This window comes from Lissotriton vulgaris, chromosome 6 (assembly GCF_964263255.1).
Source record: "Lissotriton vulgaris chromosome 6, aLisVul1.2, whole genome shotgun sequence".
NCBI classification, from domain to species: domain Eukaryota; kingdom Metazoa; phylum Chordata; class Amphibia; order Caudata; family Salamandridae; genus Lissotriton; species Lissotriton vulgaris.
Window position 1 is genome coordinate 1,371,643,040 of NC_141694.1, and position 21,766 is coordinate 1,371,664,805.

The following is a 21,766-nucleotide window of genomic DNA, read 5'->3' on the forward strand; positions in this document are numbered from 1 at the left end:
TCGGCGGCACATCTCCCATACCTGGGCATCACGCTCACTGCTTCCACAGCATCCACGCTAACTTTCAACTATGCAGCCCTATCCTCCCGGATTCGATCCGACCTTGCACGTTGGCCTAAACAGCCGCTCTCCCTACTGGGCCGTGTCGCAGCGATCAAGATGTCGGCCTTGCCTAAAATTCTGCACTTTTTCCAGACTCTACCGGTGTTCCCCCCTGCGCGAACCATCCATGCCCTCCAGGCCGCCATCCACCATTTCATCCGGGAGGGTAAGCGGGCGCACCTACATAAACACCTAGCCTACCGGAGCCCGGATGATGTTGCAATACTTCCAGGCCACGCAGCTCAGATATCTGGTGGAGTGGTTCAGGCCGGAGTCCGAGAAACGCAGGTTATTCCAAGATAGGGCAATGGCAGGCACCTCCCTATGGAGGGTCTCTTTCCTTCTCAGACAACACCGACCACGATATCTCCTAAAGTCCCCTATCACTCGCACTGTCATGCAGGTCTGGAATGCGATCGCGGTCAAAAGAGGACTTACCATCTTCCCCTCCCCTCTCACACCTGTTCTGGACAACCCAGAGTTCCCGCCGGGCAACTCTCCCATGGCCTTCGCACAATGGCGAGACATTAGTAGCTTCTCCACTGGTCACCTCTTCGACCTGCAGGGTTTCCTCTCCCTTAAGGGCATTATTCAAAGTTATGACGTTGCATCTCCTCATCTATTTCAATACTTCCAGCTCCGACACTGGCTTACCCACCCTGACGTTGAACCCCTAGTTGGCAGGCCCATGACTGTCTTTGAGAAGTGGCTGGTGACGAAACACTCAGACAAACACCTCATAACAGACCTTTACAAAATGCTCACCCCCACTTTCCCATCGGGCAAATCAGCAGGCCAAAAAAGATGGGAGGCAGAGCTTGGGAGGGCCCTATCACCCCAAGAATGGCGGTCCGTCCACTACAGGGCCGCACACACCACCCGCAACACTGCATCCAGGGAAGCGGCGACAAAACTGGCCATATACTGGCATCTCACACCGGTCCGGCTCAACAAGAGCAATCCTACACGGAGCGCGCTCTGCTGGAGGGGCTGCAGGGAACTGGGCACCCTGACTCACCTCCTCTGGGACTGCTCCGAAGTCCAGGAGTACTAGAGGGCTGTCTTGGACGAGATTGACTCCACATTTGACACGGAAATCCCTAGATTCCCAGCAGACACCCTCCTGGGCCTACCCAACACACTCACTGAAGTCTCAGAGGGGTCGCCAGATGGGGGTTGCCATGCAGGCTGCAACACAACACATCCTGTCCCTGTGGGGCTCCACCACCAAACCCACTCACACGGGTTGGCTACATAAAATATGGTTTACCCTGGGCATGGAACGCATTCACGCTACACTCGCACAATCCACGACCGCTTATCGGAAAGTGTGGCTCCCGCTGCTCTCCCTTCTGTCCAAGGAATTCAATGAGATCACATGTCCCAAGTACCTACGCATTTTACAACTCACAGCGACCACAAATTACCCTGCAAAGTCACCTGAATGATGACATCGACCACTACACGACTATAATGATGCTTGTCCCACATGTTCGTCACTCTGGGGGGGGTGGGAGTGGGGTGGGAGGCTGGGGGGGGGCGGGAGGGGGCTAAAGTTGGGGTATTTTTTGCTTATGATTTTGTTACCACACCCGGAAAAGTGTTCATACTCTCAGCACTACGTTATTACTCCGCTAACTGCAGATTACCAAATATGTGATTATTTGACATTGCATATCTTTCTGCCTGGTCGCCTTATATGCCTACTACGTATCTCTTGTAATGTTTTGTATACTAATGCTCATGAACCCAATAAAACAAATTTGAAATTAAAAAATTCACCATTTGTACTAGGTGGCACAGTAACACCTCCGGTGGCAGCTGCATAATGTGGGGTACCTTGGGCACATAATCGGTCACCTTAGCTTGTAGCTCTGGCCCTAATCAAGACAATCCCAAATATTTCATCTCTCTCTGGGGACGCATATTGAAAATAGGCTCCACACATATGTTGTGGGGGGGAGATATCAACATGACTCTACGTTCAGCAGCTGACCAGTCTAACCCCTTACCATTACACTAACACATGCGAGGCTACTTGAAGAACATGGACTCGTAGATGCATGGAGGTACAATCAACCCACTGACAGAGAGGGCACGTTTTATACAGCAGGTCATGCCACATGGTCTCGGTTGGACTACTGGCTTTGCTCGCGCGGAATGACCCCCTGGATTCGATCGGTTACTCATTTGGCCTGCACATACCATGCACCTGTGTGTCTTGAGATAACTCCTCCCAACTCAGTTGGCACCACTTGTTGCTGGTGACTACTGCCCGAGACACTACTAGACACTTTTTTTCAGGCCGAATTAGGGGATGAGATCACAGATTTCTTTGTCAGAAATAAAGGCTCTATAGATCAGATGTGCACACTGTGGGAGGCCTTCAAGGTCACTGTTCAGGTTATAGGCATGTCCAAGAGCTTCAGAGTACTCCGTGACATCAGAAGAAATCTGAAGTGCTTAGAGGGCGACATTAAACGATTGGAAGAGTTTACATGTGGAACAATACTTCTGGCACACACCGGGCTTTGCTCCATGAAAAACTTACAGACTACACAACCACTGCAGACTGCCAGGTGAAGTTCAGAGGCAAGTATTTTATTGTCCGCAGCTATGGGGAGGGTGAGAGACTGGGACGCGCCTTGGCTAATGATATTAAACAACCTTGTTTTTCTAATTATGTGCTTGAAGTGGTCGACGATGAGGGCATGCGGCATAGGGACAGTCACGACATACTAAACACATTCACCACTTTCTGCTCAAATCTATATAAATCACAATGTTCGTCCCCCCCAGACTTTGCCCCTTTTTTTGGAGACATAACTCTAGGCTGGCTAGGTGACAAACAATGCAAATTCCTAGCCGCGCCATTTGAGGAAGAAGAGCTGCAGGCAGCCATCATGCAGATGAAATCAGGCAAAGCTCCAGGTTCTGACGGCCTACCCATTGATTTTTACAAATCCTACATTGATCAGATATTCCCAATACTGAAAGAGGTTTTTCTTGAAGCTCACAAGACACAAATTCTTCCTGCCTCAATGAGGGAGGTCCTCATCACGTCCTTATTCAAGCAAGGCAAATCTGCGGACCGTTGCGAATCTTAAAGACCCCTTTCCCTTATAAACCCATACAATAAGATTCTTGCTAAATTATTGGTGAGTCACCTGAGCCACCTACTGGACAAATTTGGTCCTTCCAGACCAGGCGGGATTCATTCCTGGGAGAGCGACGTCCCACAACCTTAGAAACTTCTTATCCATTTTACAAACGGTAGATCCTGAACTGGCGCTGGTGGCAGTTTTTTTAGACGCCTCCAAGGTTTATGATTCTGTAGAGTGGGATTACCTCTTCACTGTCTTACAATGTATGGGACTCCCCATCGGCTTCCTTTCTTGGGTCCGATTGTTGTATACGTCACCAACGGCAAGAGTTTTGATCAACCGGCATACCTCACCCTCACCCTCCTTCTCCCTATCCCGCAGCACCTGTCAGGGGTGTCCCCTCTTCCCTATCCTCTTTGCCCTAGTGATGGAACCATTGTCAGCCAAGATTAGGCAACACTACAACCATGTAGGCCTTCTTTGCCTCCTTCGTCCCATCCTCATCTCCCTTTTTGCGGATGATGTAACCCTCTACATAAAAAACCCTTGTCAAAATTTAAACTCACTCTTGCACGAATTTGTTAAATTTGGCGGCCATTCCGGTATAAATATTAACTGCACTAAATCACAAATATTTCCATTGACTAGTGCTGCCACCCCCTTTGAAACAGATTATCCCATTGTGTAGTGCAAGGACAAGGTTAAATACTTGGGGATCCACGTTACAGCGGACCGGGATAAGCTCATGCATCTTAACTACGGGTATGGAATGGAACACGTCACTGGCTGTATTACTCGTTGAATTGCACTATCCTTAACCATGGCTGGTCGCATATCCCTCATAAAAATGGTTATTCTTCCCAAAATGTTATATTTATTCCTCAACATCCCTTATGATGCCGGCCATCACTTCTTTAGTACTGTCTGGTCAGAACTGATTAGACTGGTATGGGGCGGCAAACAGTCACACATTCAATGGGGCACACTTGGGCTGCCTTATGCGCAGGGAGGATTTGACATCCTGAATTTCGAATTATACTATATAAGCGCGCAGGCACACTTCGCTCACTACTGGTTTCACTCACCACGTTATACCCCACATATCTCCACTGAACACTGGCTTGCGGACCCTATCCCACTGGATGGCGTCTTAATCTCCAGAGTTGAACTTCAGGGTGTAGCCCCACCTCTGTTGACTGCACGATAAAGGCCTGGGCTTGCTTTGTGGATCGCACGTATGAATCCTGCCTCTATTCCCCCTTCTACCACTCACCTATCACCCAGATGTGGCATTATTGCAGGAGGGCATATTAAAGAAGATGGCTCGCACACAGAATATTCAATGCTGGGGAGACCTATATGTCAAAGGCAAGTTCCGTACTCTCCAGCAAATGTGCCATGACCCCCCACCATCTACCATTTACACCTTTCTATATACTCGTCTTCGTCACCGCATACAGACTTGTCACTCCACATACACTTCTGAACTGACCACCTTGACACCATTGCACCGCATCTTGCGCACAGACTCCGCTTCACATTTGGTGTCCACACTTTATCACACCTTGTATATAGATAATGATTACTTGCCAAGCGCATTTCGCACTAAATGGGTGGCAGAACTGAATCAGGACCTAACCGATGACCTATGGTTGTACTGCTGCAAGCAGACGATGCAGGTCTCCTCCGATAATAGGTTCTGTGTCGTACACTACAGATTCCTTCACCGCAGTTATTACACCCCGGTCAGACTTCACAATTTTGGCTTGCATGACTCTGACAGATGCAACAGATGTCAGGAAGAACATGCTGACTTTCTACACCTAGCATGGGGGTGCCCTGGGGTACTTTGCTATTGGTGTCAGGTCCTCACGCCCTGGACTCTATGATTTCCGCACCCATATCCAGATCACCACTTATTACAATCCTGGGGTATTCTGAACATATTCCTGTCACGTATCGGAAATTCATGTCCTTTTGTCTAGTGTTAGCTAAGCACTGAGTGGCCTGTAGGTGGGGCCGTGGCCGAGCACCCAAGTTTAAGGAATGGCTAGGCAACATGATCCTTTGGCAAGATCAACTCTGCACATATGCTGAACTACTCCCCCATTTCTCACGCCCGTGACATTTGGGGTCCACTGCAGTCATACCTGCTAGAACACCCTACCATTGCTTCCGATGAGCCATGAGACCTACACGCTTTGTGCATTTAGACACGACATGTCCCTCTCTGGCGAGAGATCTGTTGTATGTGCCCTCTTCCGCTTTGGTCCTCGATATCCCGGGCCGGTCCCGTCCTGACTCCCACTTTGTACATATGATTATTGTAACAACTGTGCAGCTTAGCCCGACATTGCTATATACAGTATTATTACATGCTTGTAATGTATTTTGGTATCCACTGACATCCATTTGCTCCAAGTACTACAGCTCTTTATTTGACGAATGTTTCTTGATTCTTTATTAACGTAATTGCATTCTTAAGGTAACTGCTGATGTGCTGATTGTATATTGTTGACGGAATTTCACTAAATAAAATTAAAAAAATAAAAATAAAAAAATATATATTTTTAAAGATGTATCAATACTGTTCAATGCTCCTATTAGTCGTGCTAGGAGTGACTTAATAGTGAGCCCCAATGTGTGGGTAAGATCTATCGATGGCACAGACTCATTGTTCTTTGGGATTGAGCTAATGTTCAAAGCTATTGCCTTATCCCCTTTCCTTGCTAAGAGGGCCAGGGTTTTCTTTCTTGTTACAGGTGGCACTGCATCTTTTTTAACCCTGACGGCATGCCTTAGATTTTTTCGATGGCGGAGGGCATAAAGAATCTAAAAAGCCCCCTGATGTACACCACTTTTGTTTGCATTAATCGTGGATGTGCCCAAGTCAATTGGAGTCATAGTCCCCAAAGCTCTTTCATCTAACCCTGGGCGAAGAACTACGCTCCGTTCGCGGAGTTTTGGCAACTCCGCGTTCCGCGGAGAACGCGTAGCTGTCGATTACTCCGCGATCCAGTGCGTAGCGTAGTTCTCGCATGCTGAATAACATTATCGCGTGCGCGGCAATGGCTTACCTTGGTTCCGCGTTCGCTTTTTCCCGGTTGCGTGTGCCACCATGTATGTAAACCCTCCCGCACAATTCCGTGCGACTGTGCGAACGCGATAACATCATTTGGATGCGCGATAGCATCATAAGGACGCGCAAGGATGCTTGTTGGTAAGATCGAGTTGCCGAACACGCAGAAACTGCAATCTTGCACAGAATAACTCGCGAGCATGTTAAAACCATAATAAATTACCATTTTGGTTAGCAAAAAAGTGAAAAACCCCTTAAAATTGTACCTTTGGCTGTATTTTTTTGGGGGAAGGAGTCCTCTTTTTGTTTCTACTCTTTTTTTGAAGAGTAAGGAGGAAGGGCCCTTGAGTTTACAACTTCCTGTTCCTGCCCACCAGGCTACTCCCAGTGCTTTGTCTATGTGGTGCTCAATTTCATTTGGATTTTGAGCTGGAAGTATCACTTTCTGTGTGTGTTGGCTGCATTACTGCTTTTTCTTGGATTTCTTGAGGACTTTTGGATTTGGAATTCTCTTTTTCAAGTAAGTTTGAGTAATGTATGAGTGAGTATGATGTAGACTTGTGTTTGTTTGATTTGAGATTTTTTTTAACTACAGTATTCAATCCTGGATTTAAAGTATTGATGGGGGCCTGTACTTTTATGAGGTCCCAAATTGTATTTCTTTTTTAAATTTCATCCAGGCTACATAGAGAGGTACCCATGGGTCCAATCATGTTTCTGTGGTCTGTGTTTAAATTTTTATTCCAGTTTGTAAACAAACATCATGGATGGCATTGGATTATGGTCATTATGCAATAGCAATGTCTGTTGTGGAATTTCTGTTTGTGTAATTTAAATGTTTTTATTTTTTTAAGCCAATAGCTGACCCTAGTACTCCATGTAGTTAGTGTGTAGGCATGCTTGAGTTCATTGTATTAACTTTCTGTGGTTGGCCTGGCCATGTGTTGGCGGCCATTTTATGTTTCCAGCCACTTTGCTCTTGCCATAGGCCTCCAACCTTGTGGCCTACTCTGCCAGTAGGTCAGAGGTACTACTCATAGGGTCATGAAAGTTAATCAACTGTTTTTGTGGTGTACCCTTAATTAGAAAATCATGGATGGCTTGGATTGATTTAGAAAATCTTATTTTTATGTGTGGGGTATTTCAGGTTTTGGGTGTGTTTAACTAATCTGTCAATTTCTGCCATTAGGTAACCCTAGGAATACAGCTTGGGTAGTTTTGGTAACTTTGCACAGTGTGAGAACGTGACCTTACATTTTTTGTCTTGTTCGCGCGCTCAATGTTCGTGCTCGGGAACTCGATAACGACGTTTGTACAATTTGCGCTGCCGAACACGCCGAATTTGAAATCTCGCGAACAATATGTCCCGAGTTGCATAAAAGTTTCTCGAAAATGTTTAATGTGTTTCTTGTGCTACAAAAAGTCCTCATTTATGTGTCATTTGGTTGTAGTTTTCTCTTATTGGAGCATGGACCACTTCCAGTTTCTGTCCTCTATGTAATGATTTCTTGTTTATGGGTGGGGTGACCAATTTGGGCGGTGGTGTGTCCATTTTGTGAAGCTAAGCATTGTCCCTTTGCCATAGGCATTTATTGTCTGTCTTCTCTTTCTTTTCATGTTGTTGTGGGTGGCCAGGCCATTTGGTGGGGGCCATTTTGTGTGTACTTCCTTTGTGATGATTTTGCCATGTTGTTGTTGGTGGCCAGGCCATGTGGTGGTGGCCATTTTGTGTATGCTTCCTTTGTGATTTTGCCATGTTGTTGTGGGTGGCCAGGCCATGTGGTGGCGGCCATTTTGTGTGTACTTCCTTTGTGATGATTTTGCCATGTTGTTGTTGGTGGCCAGGCCATGTGGTGGCGGCCATTTTGTGTATGCTTCCTTTGTGACTGATTTTGCCATGTTGTTGTTGGTGGCCAGGCCATGTGGTGGAGGCCATTTTGTGTATACATCCTTTGTGATTTTTCCATGTTGTTGTTGGTGGCCAGGCCCTATGGTGGTGGCCATTTTGTGTGTCCTTCCTTTGTGCTTTTGCCATAGGCATCCAAGGTTTTTGACTATTCTGGCAGTAGGGCAGAGGTACTACTACTCATAGCCATAGGTTCATTAAAGTTAATCAACTCTTTTTGTGGTGTATCTTTAATTTGTACATCGTGTATGGCTTTGGATTGCTTCAAATTTTTTTATGTGGGTACTTTTCAGCTTTTGGGTGTGTGTAACTAATATGGCACTCCCTGCCAGTAGGTAACCTTAGGAATACAGCTCGCGTACTTTTGGTAACGTCGCACAGTGTGGACACGCGACATTTCATTTTTTGTCTTGTTCGCGCGCTCAATGTACTTGCTCGGGAACGCGATAACGAGGTTTCATTCAATTCACGCTGCCGAACACGCCGATTTTGCAATCTCGCGAACAATATGCCCCGAGTTGCATAAAAGTTTCTCGAAAATGTTGAATGTGCTTCTTGTGCACCCAAAAAAACGGAAGTTGTCATTTGGTTGTAGTTTTTGGAGCATGGAACAATTCCTGTGTCTGTCTTCTGGTTTCTGGGTGGGCTGACCACGTGGGCAGCGGTGCAGCTACTTTGTGAAGCAAAGCAAAGCATTGTCCCTTTCCCATAGGCATTTATTGTCTGTCTTCTCTTTTCTCTTTCTTTTCATGTTGCTGTGGGTGGCCAGGCCATGTGGTGGCGGCCATTTTGTAGGTACTTCCTTTGTGCATTTATCATTGGCCTCCCAGCTTTTGGTCTGATCTGACAGTAGGCCAGAGTCCCAGAGGTAGTAGTTAGCGGGGGTGCTTTATGTAGCTGTTTCTATTTGGTCTATTCAATTAACATCATTAGGGCATGTGTGTATGGCATTGCATTCCCAAATGTGTTGTCTGGGCAGGGGTGCAGGTAACTTTTTGTGTGTGTAATAATTTTATGCCTTTGTATGTGTTTTTGCGGTGTAGGTTTACTACCTCTTAGCCATGGGGTATTTTTATTCCTTGCATTAACCTGTCATGTGTAGCAGGCATCCTTCTTTTTCTGTCCTTATTGGTATATATATAGGCCTGCTTGACTTTATTGGATCTTTCTGGACTTCATGTGGCTGGGAGCTGTGGTGCTGGTAGTATTAGTCTTCTGTTTTGTCTTTTATACATTGGCCTGTGTGTCTTTCAATTGTTCATGTTGGCTTACTGCTTGTTTGACTGATGTTGTTCTGCCTTCTTTGCTTGTAGGTGCACAAAAAAAGACTGAGGAGGTGCTGGTTGTTTTCACCCATCGCCCGTTCTACTGCCAGACGGACGTCCTTCAGTTGTATGCCACGTGTGGTGTGGGACTCATCTGACCAGACATCTCTGCAATTTGTGCTACTGAGTGCTGCTGTGTGCTGACATCAGAAGAAGATGGGCCCTAAGAAAGCAGGTACCAGGTCCTCCACCACCAAGAAAGTTGCTGAGAAGAAGGAACAGAAGAAGGAAGTGTCACTTAAGTCTGGTATGGACCCCAAAACCTTTTTTGGGCCCCCAAAAGGTACGCCTGCAGCAGCAGTGTCCGGGGTGCAAGCTGGGGCCAGCACATCCGCATTAGTGGGGGCAAGCCACCAACCCAGGGTCAAGCACATGAGGGTCGAAGAGGTAGCCAGCCTAATGTTAGAAATCAGTGATACTGAGCCTGATCTAAACTTATCGCTGTCTCAAAGTAGTACACAATCCATGCAATATGGAAGTGCTCAACAACCACCGCCAGCAGTAGATGTTCAACAACCACAACCACCGCCCACAATAGGAGTTGTTCAACCACAACCACTTCCCACAATAGTTGTTGAACAACCACAACCACCGCCCACAATTGGAGTTGTTCAACAACAACAACAACCAAATCCCACAATAGTAGTTGTTGAAGAACCACAGCCCGCAATAGTACTTCCTCAAGAACAACAACCACCATCTCCGCACGCAATAGTAGTAGTTGTTCCTCCCGAAGTCGGGGCAGTTCAGGAAGTAGAGCCTCATTCCGATCAAGAAGAAGAGGAAGCCACTTCTGGAGGTGATCTATTGTCTTTCGAATCACCAAGGGAAAGGAGGGTTAGTGGCAGTGCATCGAGTTCTTCGCCAAGCATCCCTTCCGATGACCTTGATAAGGATTGGCAGCCACAACTATCTGAGAATTCAAAGGAGAGACATCCCAAGACAAGGCTAGGAAAAAGGAAGGATCCAGCAAGGCTTGAACTTATGGAGGTCGATGTAGGTGAGCAGGATACTGCTGGTGATAAAGACGGGTCTGACACTGTCATCATCTCGAGCGTTATTCCTGGTGCAGAGGATGTAGAGACCAACATTTTCACCCTATCCAGAAAGGCTGCGATTAGTGATGAGCAGGTAGCACGCATAACTCCTACACACTCAACACTCAAAGTAACACCAGCTCCCATTTTTTCATCAGCGAAGGTCTGGCAGCGTCCGACATCCAGCACAAGCGCCACCTCAACAGAAGGAGGTAGTGGCAGTACTAGGAATGAGCTGTCACATAGGGAAATTCAACAAAAATCCTCCAGTCCATCCGGCATTGGAAGTGGGTCCTCTTCCTATGGCAGGAGACAAAAGTTTACCTCCCCAGTGTGGGACTTCTTTACGGTTCACCCACATCAGGAGAACATTGCTATATGCACCATTTGTCATGTCAATGTTAGTCGTGGTAAGATTGGTACAAACTATGGTACTGGAGGCCAAACGACCCATTTGAAAAAAACAGACTTAATCAGGTGGGAGAACCACCTTGCAAGCTTAAAAAATGTAAGCACTGGTGTTGGTGGGGATACAGTACTACAAGGTCCACTCATGGTTGACCAGGAGGTAGAAGAAGAGGGAGACAATGACCTTCTATCTGGGAGTGGTACACAAATGAGCCCTGTCGCCAGCACTGGAGTGGTACAGTCCACATCCTCCGCATCAGCAACTTCTCAGTGGCACCAGAGTCAGCCGGAGACACCAAGGAGTGCAAAGTCTGCGATGCAAGGTGGTCCGTCTAGCATAACGGAAAGAAATACCAAGCAGCGTACCATTACTAGCATGTTTAGGCAGGAGGGAAAGTATGAGCGGAACCACCCAATAGCACGTTTGTACAATGCGAAACTTGCAAAAATGTTGGCACTGGACCTTCTCCCATTTTCATTTGTTGAGGCTGTGGGATTTCGGGAATTAGTGGCAACAGTCTGCCCAAAATGGAACGTTCCCAGTCGCTACTATTTTGCAAGAGTTGCTGTTCCAGCACTACACCACGATGTGCTGGAATTGATTGGGAAAGCCTTACAACAGAGTGTTGTCCATTGTATCCACCTGACAACAGACATGTGGAGCAGTTGCGAAGCTACAGATTACATGTGCATCACCGCACACTGGATCTCTTTTGCAGGTGTTAAAGACAAGTTAACTTCAGGCCTTGACGTTGCTGGGATTTTTAATGATACTCGCAGACATGCAACTGTAGCCATGTTTGCTATGGAGAAAACTCATACTGCTGAAAACATTTTGTCTGAGTTTAACAGCAAGGTCTTTGAATGGCTGCAACCAAGAGGCCTTAAGATTGGTTTTGTTGCCACCGACAATGGCAGTAATGTAGTGAAGGCAATGAGAGAAGGACATTATTTCAGGGTACCCTGTTTGGCACACTGCATTAGCTTAGTCGTGCAAGACTTTCTGAAAACTGAAGCCAAAGTCAGCAACATACTGACCATCTGCAGAAGAATATGCACGCATTTTAACCATTTTTTTAAAGCACGGAAGCTGCTACGGGTCATTCAGTGTGAGCATAAATTGCCAGTCAAAGCACTGATCCAGGAGGCCCCAACACGTTGGAACTCTACTTATTTCATGCTTGAGCGTCTCTTTGAGCAGTACATACCACTGAATGCTTATGTCATGTCAAGAAGATTAGGGGATCCTACTGTTAATCTTAAAACCCTGACCGTTGAGATGTGGCAGTGGGACATCATTAAATGCTTGACAGAGACGCTACTACCTTTTGAGGTCTTCACACGTGCAGTTAGCAGGGAGGACTGTACTATGGGCCAAGCCATCCCATTGTTGTACATGCTTGAGCAACAGCTGAAGGAGGTCTGTGAAACATACGAAGGTGACGAAGAAAAAGTTGATGCATATACCTTGGCCAAGGCCTTAGCCAACCGCTTATCTCTAAATGCAAGGCTTCAAATGATTGTGTCAGGTCAACATTACATAACTGCAACAATGTTGGATCCACGGTATAAATTATTTGTCAGCAGTAGCGCAGTAATTCCTTTTTCAGATGGGGATGTTGCCAAGTACAAAACTTCCATAGCTGCGGAAGCTAATGATTTAGAAACTGAACGGCTGTTACTTAAAGGCCTGCCAGTGCCAGCCCAGGACAGTGAAAGTACTCCAGGCCATCCTCCTGAGGCAAGTTCTTCAGAGCATGAGAGCAGTGCGTCTGCTTCCCAGCGGGCACCAACAGTACCAAAAGCAGCACCTACACGATCTGATTCAGCAGACACAACCAAAAGCATAACTGCTTTTTTTCTACAGAAAGGGATGGGTAAGTCCATTGCTGTTGCAAAGGGGAAAGAGGACCAGCAAAGCCGAGCACCAATGAACACTGAGCGGATGGTTCAGGCCTATCTGGATGACACAACAGAGGTGTTCATGGAGCAAAGCCCATTGGTCTATTGGTATGAAAGAAGGAGACAGTGGCCAGTGCTGAGCAGGCTGGCGATAAAGTATCTGGCTTGTCCTGTATCCAGTGTCCCTTCTGAGCGGGTTTTCAGTGCTGCTGGTGCCATTGTGACAGCGAAAAGGACCAGTCTCTCCCCCAAAAGCGTGGAGAGGCTGACAATGATAAAAATGAATCAACACTTCATACCACCAGACTATAAAGTACGTGAATCAGAGCAGGATAAAGAAAGCGAGTCCGAAGACATCATCACTACTGTGTTACATGACCTACTTCTGTCCGAACCTCCAGAGTTTGAGGACGAGCTCCTCTTCCCTGACAACTAGGCTTTTAAATTGTTACTTTCTCCCTTCCTTTATTTGTGTTATTTATTTTCTTATTAACAATGGCTTTCTGGTGCAAAACTGCTAATAAAAACCACAACCAAATCCATCCCCACCACTGATTCTTTTTATGTACCTACTGGAGTTGCACGCCTGTGCATTTATTTTCACTGTATCTTTTTATTTACCTCCTGGAGTTGCACGCCTGTGCATTTATGTTCCATGTTGAATGCACTCCTCAGAGTCTTGCTCCATCTTCTTGACTCCCACTCAAGTCAATACAATTCCATCTTGCCAGCCATACATTGGATGTTGTAGATGGAGTATAGTACAATAATGTAGCCTCTAACAGTCCCTCCATAACAAGTGAACCGTACATGACTACAGCCATCCTCTATTTCATTTGAAATCTGCATCTCATCACTGTCTTACTCTTAAGGCTACCACCTCTGTCTGCAGGCATTCATAGACGACTCTTCAGTGTCAAAACTTGAGCAGGCATCCACAACTGAAGTTAACTTGTTGTGACTCGTCATTAATTTTAAAAGGCTCGGCAGCATCTGTGATCAATCATCTGACAGTGAAAGAGAAGAGCAAGACAGGTATATTAAATGAATGATGCCATGCATTGCATTGGATGTTTTGCTGACTCTGAGCAAATGTGCATTGAGTTGAAGTATACTAGTAACTTCAGACTCACGTGATAGCCAATTTTTCCATGTTATTTAATAATATAAATTATTTACGCACTTGTGTTCCTACTACTACAGGTGCAGTCAGGACTTAATTTATCGTAGTCACTCACTACAGACTGAGTTGCTGTTGCTGTTGGACTAGACGTGCCACACCTGATAATGATGGTGACCACCATATCTTTGCACGCTGTCAGGCAGTTGGATCTGAGCTGATTGATGTACAATGTTTCTTGGAGAGGAATACAAGGTAAATACAAATAAGAGGAACAGCATAGTAGACCCAGGCTACTACATGTGTGTGCACTGTGCAGTGGTAGATTACAATAGTGGTATGATTGATGACTGAGAATGACGCATTGATTTTGTTGATTAATTTTGAAAATGCTAGGTTGCTTTTTTATGCCCCTTTCTGTGGCTCAGTGAAATTTTTAGGGAAATGCAGTTTGTGTTACGGGCGACCCTGTGTCGTGGGTCCTTTCTGTGCTGGCTCCTGTTTTTTCTTGTACTTCTAGATTAATAATGATGTGCAACTAGTAGACTTATACATATTGTATCGAAGCCGCCTCAGTCTGAAAGTCCTCTCTTATGACTACTCCTCTTGTATTATTTTTTTGATCTTCACTGTATTACAATTTGTTTAGGTCATTCATATTCTTTTGTATTTGCCTTTTCTTTTTCAGGCTGGACGTTTTTCACCCACTGCTATTATACTATGAGCATCAACTCACCCTTACCACTAATCCTCATCATCAAGCAATTGGATGGCGGGAAACCAAGAATGATATTCAGCGTGTCCTTTTATTCCTTACATTCATTGGCTAGTGGATCAACATCATAAATCATCGTCTTCATTGTTTTGCTTTTGTTGTCTCCATGCATACTGTTTTTCTTTCTCAAACCTTTCCCAAAACCCCCGTACCCATCCATTCAACAAACCCTAACCCTCTTCCCCCGGGCTGCGTGGTTTCATTGAGGTGTGATGTTTGTTACATTAAATATACACCAACAATTTGATCACGCGCTTGCTGGGGCAGATGTGGTGAAAGCAACAATAGTGAAATTTCAACAAGGCATGGCCAGGATCTTCTTCTGCTTCCCAACTCAAGCTCTATGTATAATGGCAAATAGTTTCCATTACCATCAAACAATGAATACATCTAATGAATTGACGTCATTGTTTGGGTTTAAGTTTACAGCATTATGATTTAGAAAAGTTTGACGTTGACGTGAGTACTACAACTACAGTTGAACTTCTTATCTTCTCTTGCACTTAGTTTCCAGTCCCCAAAACCATTGTTTTGTTTCAGTTTAGCAGTTGCAATATTGTTTTTGGGTCAGTCGTGTAATGTACTGTACTTAATACTTATACTACCCCCCCATTGTCTATCACGCAAATGACTGCCTCTTTCTTTTTGTCTCAAAATGCTAGTGGCAGGGTCTGTATACTACTACTATCACAGAAGTTCAGAACCACAGATTCTTCTCCATTGTCTTGGGAAACAAATGCAGCCCTTGCAGTGCCACACTTCATCATCTATCATCATCAGCAATCACAGGTAAGATAAGTTTGCTGTGAGGTATAACGCAAGACAGACTGGTAGTTCTTCTAATACTACAAATTTAACTCGGTGAGGGTTTATCGCATCTATCTGTCTGCATGTTAAAGATGTGGCCAATATATTTTTTTATTCGAAAGTACTGTCCGCTGACCTGCATGGCCAATTAAACCTTGCGATGTTGCACAACGTACATTATTTGGTGAAACAGTCCCCCCTCCACCCCCCCAACAAACACAAGTGAACTTCAAATGTTTTCTTTTGAACATAACTTTGTGTCTCATTTATTTTACCATAATATAAAGAAAGATGATACAAAAATAATATATATATTAAATCTTACCCCACAGCTGTCCCTACCCTCCCCTAACCCCAACCAAATTTCCAAGTTCAATGTAAACCCCAACACCCAATTCCCACCCACCAACAAAAGGATTGAAAAAGGGGCAAACAAACAGGGTCCATCTCAAAGTCGGCGGGCTTTCAAGTGTTTGTCCACAATGAGCTTCACCCGCTCCTCTATTTCATCCTCAAGCCTCGCTACCCGGAGGCGAATCTTTTTTTGAAATTGACGGCACCTACATTGGCATGCATGTTGTGGGGGGGCGGCCGATGATGAAAAAATCTGGCGGCGGGCGGCTGCCTGACCAAGGCGACGTACTCCTGCAGGCGTGGGGGCCGGGGCATTGGAAGAGGCAGCAGCTGCTTCCGCCGCCTCCTCCTCGGCCTGAGCCACCAGCCGGCAGTAGGCCTCAACGATGGCCTGCAGTTTCCGCTGCCGGGCCCGGACTGCCAACTCCTTTCTTGTTGGTTTTGAAGGAGTAACTATAAAGAAAGAGACAGAATTGTTGTAATCCAAAATCCCAGCAAATCAAGAACACAAAATGTATTCAACACATAGTGGCACAGTAGCACTAGCAAGCAAGCTGAGTACAAAAAATGGTGTTGTATCTATCTTGAACATTCTACGGCCTATATAATTCATTTGTTGGACTTGTTGGCACGGCATTATGCCTGCCCTAGTAGCATGGGCGTACTTCAACGGTCACACACATACGAACACCTGTCTTTTTCATATCTCGTTTTATATCGTATACTCTGCTTCCGGGAACAGTGACAGTCTCAAACTAACATTAATTAACAGGGGCCAGCTAGTAGTAAATGTCTAGTAGAGACTATCATTCTTTATATCGTGCAACAAACCTTAGGTGGTTTGTGTTTCGCCAGCAACGACCCATGCATCCAGTCGTCCCCTCCTTCTCTTGCCTTTGGGTTTGACCAAAACACCGCTGCTGAGACTATCCACTACCCACTGATATTGGGTGTGTCTCCCACCCACGCAGGCAGCTGTGTTTTCCCCTTTCCATGCTTCCACAACAACCCATGCATCCGACTGCTATCAGCCACCTGCATTGCTGATTCCAAAGTATCCTTCTATATTAGATGATTGGTGCTTTTTCCTTGCTCCTTTCATCATACTTAAAATCGATCTCCTTAGTGTTAATCCATCGCGGTCATGTTGTGGATAAGACTTTTAGTCTGCCACCAACCTTTCACAGCTGAGTTGTAGTCAGAGAGAAGAGGCCTGTTATTTTATCAATTCTCGCCGGTGGTAATGCTAAGCATGGTAATGACAAATAAAGGTGGCGTCATATATTGTCCAGTAGAACTTCAAGTTCATTATAAATCTCAGAGTACAGTGAGGAAGTTTTCCCCTCCCAGCAAGTAATGCGGATCACTATTGAATGTAACTTACCATCGCCCACTGTTGTTGGCTCCTCTCCCATTGCTGCTGGTGCTGGTGTAGGTGCCTCTGGTCCTGTCCCCTCCGGGATCGCCTCTGCTGACGCTGCGCTGCTGTCCCCGTCGGCACTGGTGGATGGTACCGGTTCTGCACCTATAAAAATAAGTACACCTTTTTAGATGGATGCACAGCCCCCATTGTACTTGTTCAGCAAGAATGGAGTTCTGCAAAACAGTTAAGTACAACGTAATCAGTAGTAGTCCACATTGCATAGTACAGCAGAGTCACTACACATATTAGCATTCATTTGTTATGGTATGGTACCCAAGCTCATCTCATCTCTACTGCTACTCTAGTCCTTGGAAATTTAGACTGAACCATGTAACCTTGGTACATCAATGTCTACAGTTTTGCGCATGCTACCTCGCAGCTTGTTGCGCAGTACGAGAAGACGCCTTTGAGTCCAAATGATTGTTCAATGCATACACCTGAAGAGGTTGGAAAATAAAAAGGCCCGTATTTACTTTTTGTATGTGGATTGTGGAATCGAGTTTGCTTACAGGTTACACCTTTTTTTTAGCATGACTGCAAAAAACTTGCATAAATGTATTTCATACTGTCTAACGTGCACCACTTTTGTCATTATTTTTCGGCAGATGAGAAGATTTCCTTCTACGAAGCAGAGATTTCCAGAGCTTACCAAAAAGAGGCATATGTAACCAGTATACGTTCAATGTGAGGGGTCTCCGACATTTCCCACATTTCCCTATCGTGCACTGGTAGCTGTACAAATGTAGATTACTTTATTCAGCCTTTTTTAACTCTGGATTTTTTCTGGTGGGCCTTGACGTATTTCACAGAACAACTTAAAAACATTGATGTTACTTACTTACTTCTAACAAAATAAAGCTTTTGAAGTACCACATTGACTCGGAAGTATATTTTCAGTGTCTGTTGTCTTGTAGACTTACACGAGTGAGTGAGCAAAAGGGGGTTACTTAGGTTATGGATTGTGTAATAAAAGCATTGGGCATCTTGGTATTGGGGTTCAGGAGTGGGATAATTGAATAATTGACCAATGACTGAGCCCATATAGGTTGTCGTTCAGTGAATTGTGGGTTCCTCAGAGTTCTGTGACTGAGGTGTAAGTAAGGTCCAACCTGCCTATCACCAACATCCAATTTTCTGGTGCATACATAGTTATGTATGTGACTGCATAGAAGAATACCCATAAGAGTAGTAGTGGTATACTAACGTTTACAAAATACTAGACCAACATCTGGATGCATACTTGGTTGGTGTCAATTGGCAAAGCAGAGACATTACAGAGGAAAAAGCATAAGACAGGAGTGGACCCTGTGCCTACAGCTATCACAGATTTTTTGAAAAGATTAATACCTTAACTAAAGTTTGGGCAACAGGGCAAGCTTACCTACAGACAGTCTAATACTAGTAGTAGCACAGAGAGTCACAGCAGAGGCTCTTTGAAGGAACAGAAAGGCAGGGACAGATACCCCAAATTTTGAAAACATAATGAAAATCAAAAAAGCATTTGTCAAAATGTATTTAGGAAGGAAATGTCATTAATCGGTTGGAAAAAAAGCTCCGTTAGAAAGTTAGGGAAATATCATTGTTCCAAAAGAAAGCACTGTTGGACTTACTGGGGACAGCAGAAGGATCCTCAGTAGAGGAGCTCTGTGCCTGTGGTTCACCCGCCACCTCGGTCCCAGCCTTCTGCTTGCCCCTGGGTTCTGTGGTTCATGTAAAAAATAATAAAGAAAGAGAAAAACTTTGAGTGCTGTGAAACATAGACATCATTTCAAAAACCACTGCTAGAACATTAAAAGAAACAAACATTGATCTACCAAATGACTACTGCCTTGCAGGATTCACTGACTGTATACTTGGAGAAAACAAATCAAATGTTCCATAAACATTCTGATTGCAGATTACTAAGTAACACAGAGGCAGTAACACCTGAACAACACCACCGATTCAAGAATGGGGTAATCAATTATCTGTAAGTAGGCATTTCTTTTTTATTTTTGCCAGCAAAATGCATAGATCAGAAGGAGGAGACATGCTTAACATTGTGCATACTAACACGAAATTGTACGTTCGTTGCATCATATTTTGTTCTGCTACTGACTGAATGCTACTGCTGCTAAGCCTACCCACTCACTAAACAAGCTACATCAGTTCTATGGAGGGCTGAGGCAGGGGCGGCTCTAGGCTCATGGTGGTCCTGGGCAGGGAGCGTAGGTAGGGGGCCCCGGAAGAGGAGGTCGGGCGGAGCACGGAGGTCAGTGAAGAGGGGGGAGTCAGGGTGTTTGGAAGTGGAACAGAGCCGGAGGCACCAAATCCCTGCCAAGGGCCGCCACGCAAATATGTATCCATCCTTAGAGGATTATTAAATTAAGGATATATATTGGTGTGGTGGCCCCTGGCGTTTGGCGGCCCTGTGCAGTTGCACAGCTTGCACATGCCTAAAGCCGGCCCTGGCTGGGGTAAGAAGAACAAAGTAACTTTAGCATTCATTGCCAGAGGAGGATTCATGCAGAAGAGAAGGCCGTGAAAAAAAATGATACAATATGCAAACTACGTACAATTATCCATCCACTGCTATTTCACTGACGGACAAAGGAAGGACAAGACTCTATTAATAGCATTAACTAACTTCAGTTCTCTACAATAAAGAAAATCTCACATCAGTAAACAGCAAAAGCTAGCGCCAAGTTGAAACAACACGCAAGAGTCAGTGAAAAAGCGCAGCACAGACCAGTGTCATACAATTACAGTAGATATAACGGAATACATCGGGAATGTAACTAGGAGCACCAGTCATCGCGTTACTTATTCAGCCAAGATTTAGAAAGATACAATAACAATACTTATACTACTATAGAACCCCTCCCTTCACACATAAAAGTGAATCGTAATGCCAATGACAACAAGATACAATCTGTTGAAAAAGAGACAATTGTCATTACTATGCATAAATTCACATATGTTCTTTTATTTTCAATGTATTTTTATTTATATTTCACTTCACAAAACACATATGCACATTAATGGGTGAAGTTATTGGTCTGCTAACTATGAACAATAAGCGCCAACCACCAGCATAATAGATGAAAAGAACTCATAACATACGTGGAATTTTGTTACCACAGTCACATTTAATACAACACAGTATCGATTTTCTAATTTTAAAATTTGATGAATAGTAATTGTGTATACTACTGTGGATGTGATTATCAGTTTTTTAAACTTGTATTCCTAACCAAATGCGAAGGAAATTCACAATGTTATATATCAATGTGCAAAAGATACTAGTCACGTTTGTTCAACACTGTTACGATGGGGTCTTTAGTCCGCAATGTATAGTATATTGTTTATGTTCATTACATACGTTGTGACCAATCACGATGCACTTTTGTCAGTCAAATAATGGAGGGAACCTCACATTTAGTACCAGCGAGCAAGGCGTCAGGTACGCCGAAACGCGTTTGGGGAAGCACGGTAACGCAATTTGAAATAATGAAAAAATAAAATATTGCAGCGGCTGCTGTTAATACGAAGAGTCCGTCTCTCTCATTGTTTGGGGACGCAGTGGTGCTATCGGCGTCGAGAGTGGAATCGGGATTTGTATCTGAGAGGCCAGGCTTGACCTCCAATAGACGGACCCCTTTACATCAAGAGGCGGGAACTCATAACAAGCCGAAACAGAGTTACAGCTCGGAAGAGCTTTTCAACGTTCCCAGCCCCCTGCATCGAGTGAGGAACCGGAGGGGTTGATCCTCGGCGGTTTGGAGATCCAGCGCAACTCGGCGAGTCGGAGGACGAGCTAAGGAAGCGGTGGATGCATCGAACCGTGAGTGTCTTAACCCCTAAAACGGTCCAATTAATACTCGTCAATTGCAGACAAGAAGGTTTACAGCAACCGCGACTTTTTGTTCCCACGGCACTAAGACAGTGGGTTTAAAATAACTAACAGTGCATATTTGATTACCGGCTGAGGATGGAGATTTCAGATGGAGAGAGGGACAAGGAGGCGGATGATTTATTTGGTAATTTACCGACGGTAGACATCAATGAGGAGGCTTTAACAGAAAAAACGGATCAGCACTCTAATGTAAAAACGTTATTAAAACAACTCGAGAAACATCACAAGAGCGAAGTGACCAAATACTGGGAAGCTAAATCCCTTGAGAAATATCATGAAGCAGGAAGAATTCCCCGTGGCCTTCGCATAATGCTTGCCCCGAGTTTCAAAAAACCTAACCCTTTATTACTAAAAGAGTGGGCTGAATCGAACCTTGAAGCGTCAATGCGCTTAGTCTGCTTGCTGATAAAATATGCAAGAATTGACAGGGACACAGATCTCAAAGAAATAACGAAATTGAAAGAAACCATTGAATCTCTCAAGGACACTAATAATAAAGACATGATAGAAAAATCTTTAAAAGACATGC